Source organism: Lygodium microphyllum, chromosome 23 (genome assembly GCF_053477565.2).
Source record: "Lygodium microphyllum isolate KBCC chromosome 23, Lygodium_microphyllum_v1.1.10, whole genome shotgun sequence".
Classification (NCBI taxonomy): Eukaryota; Viridiplantae; Streptophyta; class Polypodiopsida; order Schizaeales; family Lygodiaceae; genus Lygodium; species Lygodium microphyllum.
Genome location: NC_141157.1, coordinates 195,780 through 206,766, shown reverse-complemented (window position 1 = coordinate 206,766; position 10,987 = coordinate 195,780). Strand labels below are relative to the sequence as shown.

At 38.4% G+C, this 10,987-nt stretch overlaps 1 pseudogene; it reads right to left on the bottom strand.

Moving 5' to 3' along the window:
- Nucleotides 1-8,558: 8,558 nt before the first annotated feature.
- Nucleotides 8,559-10,583, bottom strand: LOC148015786 (uncharacterized; annotated as a pseudogene).
- Between the last annotated feature and the right edge of the window lie 404 nt (nucleotides 10,584-10,987).

Below are 10,987 nucleotides of genomic sequence, written 5' to 3'. Positions count from 1 at the left end.
GAGCTATCAAGTGCAGAAAATGGATGAGTACAGAAATTTCTGTAAGGGATTTTCTGTTGCTGTCTGAAAATTCCTGCAGGCAGTGAATACCCTGTTCTAGTCAATTAATGACTTGTACCATCAATACCAAGCATGTACCAACTTCATAAACCTGTAGGAGAGTCTCATACATCTGCCCATACTGAAAATGACCTCTGTAATCAGTAAAATGGCTGTCTAACTCAATGTAGATTGCAATCTTTAATGAGGGTATGCATACATACTCTGTCCCAAACTTTAATGCTGAACCATAGTGTCTTTACCATAGGATGCATACATTTTACTGCAGCCATATCTCTTCATACATTTGCCATACATTCTCCCATGCATTCTTTCAACATACATTTGCCTTGTCCATACATTTGCCTTCCAAAACTGTCATGCATTTGCCTTCCAAAACTGTCATACATTTGCCTTCCAAAACTGCCATACATTTACCTTCCTTGAATGCATTTGCCTTCATACATTGATACTTTCCATGAGTACCATACATTTGCCAATACATCCATGAGTACCATACATTTGCCAATATCTCAAGAACTCACTGCCCATAAACTCATGCTGTAGGCTGATTTCAAGTGCCTTTGAGATTTGTACCTGCACCTAAACTTGAAAATGCATGGGATCCGAGACCCGAGGGGTTTGCAAAGTTCCCTCTCGAGCCGGGTTGCGCTCCCCTTCAGGGTCCTCATCGGTAGGGGAGGGTCACCTCTCTTTTGTCCTACCAACTTGCCCGGCATCCACTTTTCCTCGTGGGCATGTACATGGCAAGTGAATTCTAGCTCTAAAAATCAGTATGATATGCATGGAATAGGAAGGAAATACAATTGCCTTTCATTTGCCCTTTCATGACATGCAAGATTGGAATTGAAAAGGCTGAAATGTAAATGAGAAATGGAGAGGTATTTACCTCAGCAGTGACTCATTGCTTATAGAGCTTTTCTCACTTACCAATTGGGTAATGATTTTCTTATGATCAAGAGGCAAAATAGGCAATCAATTTCATGTCAGGGTTAGGCAATAAAGATTGAGTAATGAAGCTCAAGAAATTACTGATTTCAGTGAATGAAAGTAGATGGGTAATGCTCATTCATTATGGAAGAGTTTGAGACATTTAGAGATGGCCATTTTAGTAAATTGAAGAGGTTTAGTAAAGACAATAACTGACATAATCTATAGGCTTCATGTAATGCATTAGGCTATGAATGAAAGCTTCATTAATCCTCTTATTTCTCTTCAACAATTGGAAATGAGATCAGCAATTGGATGTAAAGAGAAATTAAGAGTGATTAGAGTACCTCATTTGATTGATTAGAGAAGAGCATTGTTGATGGAATGACCTTCAATCCATAATGCTTGACATAGGTGAGTTGAGCTTGATAATCCTTCTAAAATCAGTCCAAGAGATCTTCAATCTTCAAGAATAATCCCTTCCTTGATAAGCTTCAGCTTCATTAATCCCATGAAAGCTCCATGACTCCATGAATGCTCCAATTTGCTCCAAATGAGGGTTGATGAAGACCGATTACCTTCTCTACTTGAAGTAGGTTGCAATAGGTAATAGAGAGGGCTTCAATGTGTCCAAGAGATCCCAAAATTTGAGAGGGAATGCCAAAATTTAATGTCATAAAAGCTTCATGCTGTCCATTGAATACCTAGACCTCCATTGGCTTCAATCTCCTTCAATGTCGGTCCAATGTTGATGGATTCTTGAGGGGAAATGGTTGAGGAAGCTTCAGAGATGCTTTGCCCACAAAAGCCCCATGATTTGCTTCAAAAGTTTCAGGAATCTTTGATGTTGTCCCAAACTACCATAGCTAGGGTTTTGAAGAAGAGGGAAAACTCCAAAATGGTAAGAATCTTGAAGAAGCTTGTGAGAGACCTCTTGCCCAGGGTTAGAAGGATCATTAGCAATGCTCAAAGGCCATCATATTTCTGAATTTTCCACGCAGTAGGGGAGTGTGTGCAGGTGGCGCAAACAGCGTGAGGACATACTCATGTACGAAAAGTCCAAGACAATGCTAAGTAGCTATATTAGTTGCTCCAAATGAAGCTCCTGAAGCAGGGAAGAAGGTCATATAATCCATTCTCATGATAGGAGTGAGAGAGAAAAGATCTGATCTTGTCTTGGCCATGGATTCTTGTGGATAGCTTGAAGGAAAAGAGAAGAAACCCTTGTTTCATGAAAAGTAACTCTAACTTTTCCCTCCTCTAAGTCCTGTAACCATTAGTTTGTCCACTTACCCCAATTTTTGGCTCAAATCTTGGTCACGACCTGCTATTTTGGCTGGAGCCCGCCATTTCTTCCATTAGTAATGCCAAGAATCACCATCTTCATCCCTGTTTGTAGCAGACCTTCACATGTAACTCCGGTTTGAAACCTTCATGTCCTGTCAAGTCCTATCACTCAAATTCCTAACTATGGTTTGCTCTCCCTAGCCTAGGAAACTGAATCTAGTACTTGAAAATGACTTCTGCAAGGATCTAAGCTACTGCTCTGATACCAATGTAAGAAAGCAATCAACCATGGAATGAAATCTAACTGAAATTGAAAATTAACTAAGCAACAACAAAGAATTAACAAGTCTATTGCACCAAGACATCCTCATCATGTATTAATGGTTGGGGATTCAAGAATACATGACGGCCATGGCTGAGTGCTTCATAGGCTAGGAAGAAGCTAACTCCAAGAAGATGGTAAAGCCAAGATTATTGAATGATCAAAAGATGTCTTGCCTTTGGCCTCTAGTCCCTTTTGTTCTAACCCTCTTTCCAAACTTAAGGGCTGTTCACAAATGTACACATAGGCTAGGGCTGAATTTACAAAGGCTGGAATTAATCCAAGGTGCAAATATTAATGTTGTATTTTCCTTCATGACAGCTTGCTTGTGGTTAGACCCAGCTCCCCGTTCCACCAGCACAAACACAGAGCATTGCAAGGTGAGGTAGACACTTCCCTTAGGTAGAGCACTTTCTCTTTTCACGTACAACAAGATGGTGCAAACCACCAACTTCGAAGGCTTCATACCTTGGGTTCTCCATCCAAATCATTACCAAATCTTCCCAATCAAAGGATTCCACATGTGGCCCTATCATCACCCCACCAACCACTTGCCCAAAGCCCACCCTTCCACAACAAAGAGCTCGAAGTGACGTGGGACTGGCACCCGTCTCGGAAGGGAGTAATGTTAACCTCAATTCGAGATGGTGGAAATATGAAGCAAAGAGCGAAAAAAGGACAGAAAAAAAGCAAAGGCACAGGGGCGGCCCCTAAAGCTAAACTGAGGCAAAAAACACAATTTAAATGGAAGGCGCCTCAAAAAACTCAAAAAAATCTTGTAAAAGAGCGCCAGGCTCCCTCTTGTGCCATTTGTAAAAGAATAGACAGGTGTAGGCTTAAGGCATGAGGCAAGAATAGGGAAATAGAAAAAAGGACCTTGCCACAACGGCCGATCATGTAAAAAGGGATGGGTGCCCATGGGATTTTAGGGCTTGTATATAAAGTTCAAAAAGTGAATGGAAGCTCATTCTTTGGTGTGTGGCTAACTAGACTCCTCTCTTCTTCTCTTCACCTTGCTTGTGTATGTGCTCTTGAGAGAGGGAGTGTGAGAGTGTAAGGGAGTGAGTGTGTGGGAGTGAGGGATCAAGAGGGTGAAGCTCTTCACCATCTCCTCTTCTCTTCTTCTCTTCTCTTTTCTCATGCGCGTGCAGCTATGGTGGATGGAGCTCGATGGAGGAGGCTTGAGGATGCTTGAGCTAGCATCTAGGATCATGGAGCTACCAGTGTGTGTGAGGGAGGAGGCAACTCATTTTGGCATTGAGGTAAGCTCACTACACTTGTAGGTTCGAAGGCGCATTAGTTAGGTGAGAGATAGCCATTAGATCTCGCTTAAAACGCTTGAAACAATAAGCGGTTTGTGGGTCTTGGCAGTTAAGTGTAAGCCCACTCCATAGAAGAAGGTTGGGTTGTCGATCAATGTAAGTGATCAATAGAACTTACATCTTGTATAGTTGTATGAGACCTTAACGTATGCCTTAGCCGAAGGAAGGGGGTGTTAAGTAAAATGGTGCATAGTATCGCTCTTAGATCCCAAGGGGGAGAGCAAATATGCAAATGGAAATGTTATCGTATCTATTCTTCCATTGTTTGGAAAAATACAATTGGTTTTGTTGGTTGATCAAACAACTTCCAAAATGCTTTTACATTCAACTGATTATTGGATTGTCGTTTGGATGATTATTCCAAGTGCTTGTGTTTGATGCTAAATTCATGGCAAGGGTCTGTGATGACAAATTGCCATGGGGATAAAGGAATATTTTCTTGGAAGATGATATTAGGGCTGATTATCTTGACTGTGCTTAATTCTTAAATGAATTAATTAAGGAAAGGTTATTTGCATGGGTGGATCACCTCCATGATCACACTGTGGATCAACCCAAAAAGGGCACTGCTTGATTCACGGGCCGAAGGTCGAGTGGTGAAAAGGCCAACCATGGGAATAATGTTTCACTCCTAGGCAGCTCGCGGGTTAGGTGGAGCTCTGGACACCCCTTGCCAAGTCCGGAATGGAGTTGAAGACCTCTATGGCCCCAACATCTGTGCCGTTTTGGAAGATCCTGTTCTAGATAAAGAATGGAAATTGTGGTGCCATATGATTTGGACCAGCTACTTCTGTAGGGGAGAAGGGACATGTAATTTCTCCTCTATGGGCAGGAGACAAAGATTAACTTGAAGATAAGGAACTTGTTTGTCAAAAAGATTGCTTGCTATGTATTCGTGTATGTGCTATAAATTACACAAACAACCCTATTCCCTAAAAGGCTTAATTAAGGAAGTTAACTTTAAATGTCACACATAACTGTGGTAGGACCTAATTAAATTACTAAAGAATGTCTATTGAGGGAAGCAGGTGGGTGGAATGCCCTACGGGTTTGCCTTACAACAGGGTGGTCCTAGAGAACTGGGCAGCTTCTCACAAGATTTTACCAACATTGGACCCTTAGAAATTGTCAGATTAGAGCCCCAATTCATGTTGTTTTAGGGGACTGGAATGGGACTATGCCCTACAAGTAGAGAGGTTGAGCGGTGCATCCCTCTCGTTTCCCATTCTCTTTGAACCAAGTGCAACATGGATCTTCTTCGGCTTGGGTATCTCTGCGTAAAGCAAGATATCTAGGATTCAACGCTAGATTGTTGTTAGGAGACCTTGACCACTAGGAACCGAAATTTCAGGTAGATCCCAATGGGTTCAACCGTGAACGTTCCATTACGAGGGAAACTTGAGAACCCTAGGCGACAAACCTCATGATATTCCATGGGAGTGCCAAGCAACATCGCTTAGATTCGTCGACCGCTAAAAACATGCCTGGAGGGCCAATAGGCAGCAGCAAGCACGTTACATCCAAGAGGCCAAAACTAATGTAGATTTTGTTTGCATGCTTCCTGTACACTTTGAAAAACCCAATGTTCTTACAAAAAGCAAAGGTACTTGTGGATATGAGTGTTTATGTGATCTATAGTCATACTAATTAAGTTTTATGTCACCATCTCTATATGAATAGATATATTTTCTCAGGAAGAGTGTGAAGTATGGGAAGAGAGTTTTTGCAACATTTCTTATGTTAGTGTAGAATATTGGCTAAAGCATGTGTTTTTAAAAAACTTGTGGAAAGTGTGGGAAAGACACCCTCAGTTTAGTGGCACTAACACAATAATTTTGGAAGACACCAGCTACAAATATTTAAAGAACGATTATGAAAATTGCCTAGTAATATGTTCCTATGTGCAAGAAGTTGAGCCACAAGACAATCCCTCATGTTTGATGGAAATTGTTGAGCCTTGGCTTCAATGAGATGGATATAATATCCCTACCCATTGGCCTATTGTTGGTGACATCCTATGTTTGTTGTCAAATATGACTTGTTCCCCTTTGGTGGCTAATTACTTTATCTAGATGGAAGGCTATTCATATTGGTCTGAAACACCCAAATGTATGAATTGTCCAAGCTGGTAGGTGAAATTCTGTGCACTTTTGAATTCAAACCCAATGTCTAGAACTTGTATGATGGCCTTACTATTCATAGTCACTCCTACCTACCACAATGTGTAGTGATGTATTGTATCAAATTGTCAATATATCACAACCTTGTTTGAGTACTTGTTACTTCCAACCTTTTCTAATCTGTAATTTTTGACATGTTATGTTGTTTTGTTTGCTTTGGTACTCTAGAGTACTCTTGGGCTCATTAGGGTCTAGTTGATTACAAGGTTATAGGTGGTACTATGTGGTCATCTTAGGGATTTTAAAAATGTTAGTGGTGATTATTGTACCTTTGTCACTAATATTGGCAACAAAAGCTTGGTGCTATGAAGTATCAAATTTTTGTACTATTTAAACTTGGCATTATGTTAAAGTGGCAAGAACAAAAGACTTTAAGCATGTGATTCTATGTAAATTCAAGTTTGGTACTCTATTTAAGTACCTAGAACAATAGAATTCAAAGTTTGGTACTAGATATACCAAATTTGGTCATGCTATACAGAAGCTGCAACAAAGGACTTGAAACTTTTGGCACTACATAGTACCGAATTTTGTATTCCACAACACCAAACTGGAAAGTGAATTAAAGTGGAAAGACCAATAGAATTTAATCATTTGGTACTGTGCATTTCAAAGTTTGGTATTGTATTAAAGTACTAATACCAAAGGAATTCAACCATTTGATATGGTAAATGCCAAATTGAACCATGAAATAAAGAACCAACAAAATTCTTTAAACTTTGGGTACTATAGAGTCCCAAATTTGGTAGTATAGATAGTATCAAAATTGGTACTCTATAGATCCAAAATTAGTACTGTTAGACAGTGGGTACAATGGATAATACCAAATTTGGTTCTATCCATAGTACCAAATTTGATATTGTTAGATATTAGGTATGTGTTTACTTGTAAATTTGGAATTCTAAGACCTTGATGGCTACTATGAGAACATAAGAAGCTCAAGATAGAGACAAAAAACAATCCTCTTTAATAAAAAAATCTACATGGTTAGATTTTTGGTGTTGGAAGAAGCTATCATAGATATTTAGTTGTACTTTTTTGCTACTATTTGGTGCTATCTTTCCAGGATTACTACATCTAATCATCATTATCATCATCATATGGCACGGTATTGTATATGCTTTCATAAACCTTGGTAGATAACTTGAATCTATTCTAACATCGAGTGATAGGCTCCATAGGAAACCAAATTGTTCTTACAAGAAGGTGTAAGTAAATCATAATCGGAGATGTGTGGTCTAGAAGGCTATATATGTCAATCTTGCCTTCAACTTGTCCATAGTATAAGCTTCAACTACTTTTCCCCCTCTAACAATTTTGTTGTGCTATGCATCCAGGGGCCTTCACTATCTAATACATAGTAATGGTGCATTTGATCATATAGAAATCCTCATCCTCATATGCTATCTTGATTGTAAAGTTGTCTCCAATGGACAACAACTCACACAAATGATTAGGGTTCTCTTCATAAATGGGTAGGTACGAGTCATTTTTCATTGTTAAAACAAAACCAAGATTGCCAATGTCTCCAACCTCATCATGCTCCTCATTGCTACAAGCATCCTTTGCTTCTGGGATAGGCTGGATGACAAGTTAGTTCCAATCTTCTACATGCTACAGTTCTTGCATCTTCTCCATTGTCCATAGATACATGGAGTAGAAAAACATGAGAGTGTTCAATAATGTAAAGCACATGGATCATCCTTTGAATATCCATTAATGCAATGAAATGAGTGTGAGCTTGCAACATGCTCACAATAGTTGACCACATCGGCTGCATGCTTCATAGGCCAGCCATCTAGTTTCAACACCTCACAAGTGAGGGTCTCTTTATGATTGCCCTAGCTTCATCGTGCTCCACTTTTCCATATCTTGATGCCAAGAAGTTATGCATCATCTGTAGACCTATCAAGTGGTAATACCTAGCCACAAAGTACAAAAGACTTTGAGGTTTGAACTGAGAGGTTGCACCATTTGACCCTATCGAGTGATGCTATAAAGAATGGCCTTTCTACTTTAGCCACTTTTCATGGAGAAGAAACAATGTTGTACAAAGAAAGTATCATGCAACTTATTATTAGATATGTAAAAATGGAGTGTCTTTTCCACAACATCTCTAGTACTCATTCCTAAAATAAGTTACGTGAACAAGTATCGTAACTTGATTGGAACACCAGTGTATGGATTGTATCTCATTTTGCATCTTAAATGAGTAATTCTTTGCAAAGTTAATAATTGAAACAACAACATCATATGGAAACTTCATCAAGCACTCTTTGAATTGTTATGCTTGCCATCAAAAAATGAAGTTGTGCTAGATGAAGCATGTAAGATGAGAGGAGAACAAGTCAATAAAAGTAGAGCTTCTCATTCATTGCACCACCTAGTCCTTTCTTTTGTTCTCAACCCCACATGCATCCACTTTCCTTGTTGAGACATTTGTAAAGATATTCATAGTCATGTCCCTTTGCTGGCTACTAAAGTCTCATTAGGACACATTGTCAACCTCTTAACTCCACATCTACCACAATCCACAAATAAGCCTTTTTTTTTTGCATGGTATTCAAAATATCATGAGCCTTTGGATACATATGTGATTCCCACATATTGGTGATGCATTTTTTTGCATGGTATTTGAATCATGAGTTTTTGGATACATAAGTGATTCCCACATATTGGTGATGCTATGATATATTGATTGGTTTGCCATGCATTGACCTCGATCATCATTTGTACCAACAAACAAAACATGTGCTTGTGTGATCCTTTCCATGGTTCCCAAACTTGATTGTCTCATTAGATTAAATGCCTCCTTAAAATATAGCATTTGGACATGATATATGTAACAACACATATGTTGCTCCTTCAGTTTTTGGACAAAGTAAGGCTTTAATGCCTCGAACCATCTAAGAGATATTTGTACTTCTACATGGGTCCTTTTGAATCTTTGGTACAACTCAACCTATGACATTAAACATCCAAACTCATGAGGTTAGTTTTTCATTTAAAATAATCATTAGTACTATGCTAGAACATCTTGGTACCCTTATCTAGTACTATTCAGTATAGGTTTGGTAATCTATAGCATCAATTTAGTACTTTATAATCCCAATATGAAACTTTACAACATCAGAATTTTGATATTGTGCTAAGAAATATGACAGAGTACTATACTTGTTTATTAAACCCATTTCGGTTATACAAAATCAATTTGGTACTATATAGAACTAGTTTGGTACTTTGCAAGGAACATTTTTGGTACCATGGTAATTGGTGTGGTAGATCTATTTGGTGTGGTAGATCTAGTACTCCAATACCTAATTTGGTTTATAGAAGAATTTTTGGTATTGTGCTATGAAATATAACAAATTTCTTCAACCATTTGGTACTACAAAGTACCAATTTTGAACTTCATAGACCCCATTTTATATTGTGTTGTACCAATTTGAATCTTTATAATAGCCTCTTGGTACTATTCATGTGTTGGAGTACTAGATCTATTTTAGAATGTATTGTAGCAATGCATTTGGTGTTTTATAGTACTCTTTTGATACTATATCAAGGAATACACTAGAATATTGCATCCATTTGGTACTATATATTTTCAATTTGGTACTTCAAAGTGCCCTTTTGGTACTATAGCAAGGAATGTACTAGAGAACTAGATCCATTTGGTAATATGCATCGCAAATTTGAAACTTTATAAAAAGACTTTTGGTACTATACTATGAGATAAAATACACTAGAGGAGCCATTTTATCACCCCATTTGGGGAAGGGTTGTATCATGATGGTACTACAAAGTACCAAATTGGTACAACACTAACAATGTGCTAGTACCCAAACCAAATGGAATGCTCTAAGGATGTCCCTTGTATGAAGGTAAAAAGCATATGAACCCTGGAGATTATTACACACTGCACTAGTTATATGAAAAGTGATATCGAGTTCCTAACACAGAAGGCATAGGGTGGTCCAAGGTACAATTTGGGTGCCTTCATATCAATATAGGCTCTCCTACACCAAATGTTTCTACAGGAAATAAATGATGTGTTGCAACTTTTCTTAGGGAATGTAACATGCACAATAGCATATAGTACATGTAGACTACAATACACCTAATACACAATATAGGAACAAAAGATAATAGGAATGGTTCAAATTAACTTGCGAATCATCAAGATGATACATAGGATGCTTCATAACATTTTTTTGTCTAATCCACTTCCAATATATCATTTTAGTTGGGTGAAACTTGAGTTTCCATGCTCCAAAAGGCATACACTAGATTTCTTACTTCAGTTATGATGGCATTGTGCCGAGGCCATTGTCTATGACATACACTGAACGGAAAAACTTCATCATCATCTTTAATTTCAAGACAAGAATTGGATGCATCAATGTTTCTCTGATGAACACCCAAAATACATGTTATTGTTCTATGGTTCATTTGTATAGTTCCAACTGTATTATTTAACACCATTGTCAAATATGATCTCTTTAAGAAGAGCTCGTGTGTGGAGTGGGGTGTTAGAATGCCTGGATCTAGAGCATTGCTATGGTAGTTGAAAGAGAAAGAGAAGACTCATTATTACATTGACTAGAGATAATGACTATTACACAAGTGAATTAGGTTCCAAGATGGAATCTTGGACTCATAAACACAATCTTGTGTATGTAGACAATGACAATGACACTAACACTTGAGAGAAAATGACAAAAGTACTATAACATTTCATTCAAATGATAGGCAAGTACAATGCTTTATAGCGTTCAGGGTAGGTAGCACTTTCTACAACTGTGCTCATGGGATTGAGGAAGTTTGCATATCCTTATCCCAATTGCTCCATTCAAAGGAGCTACACTGGGTGTGATTGCCTAATTCTC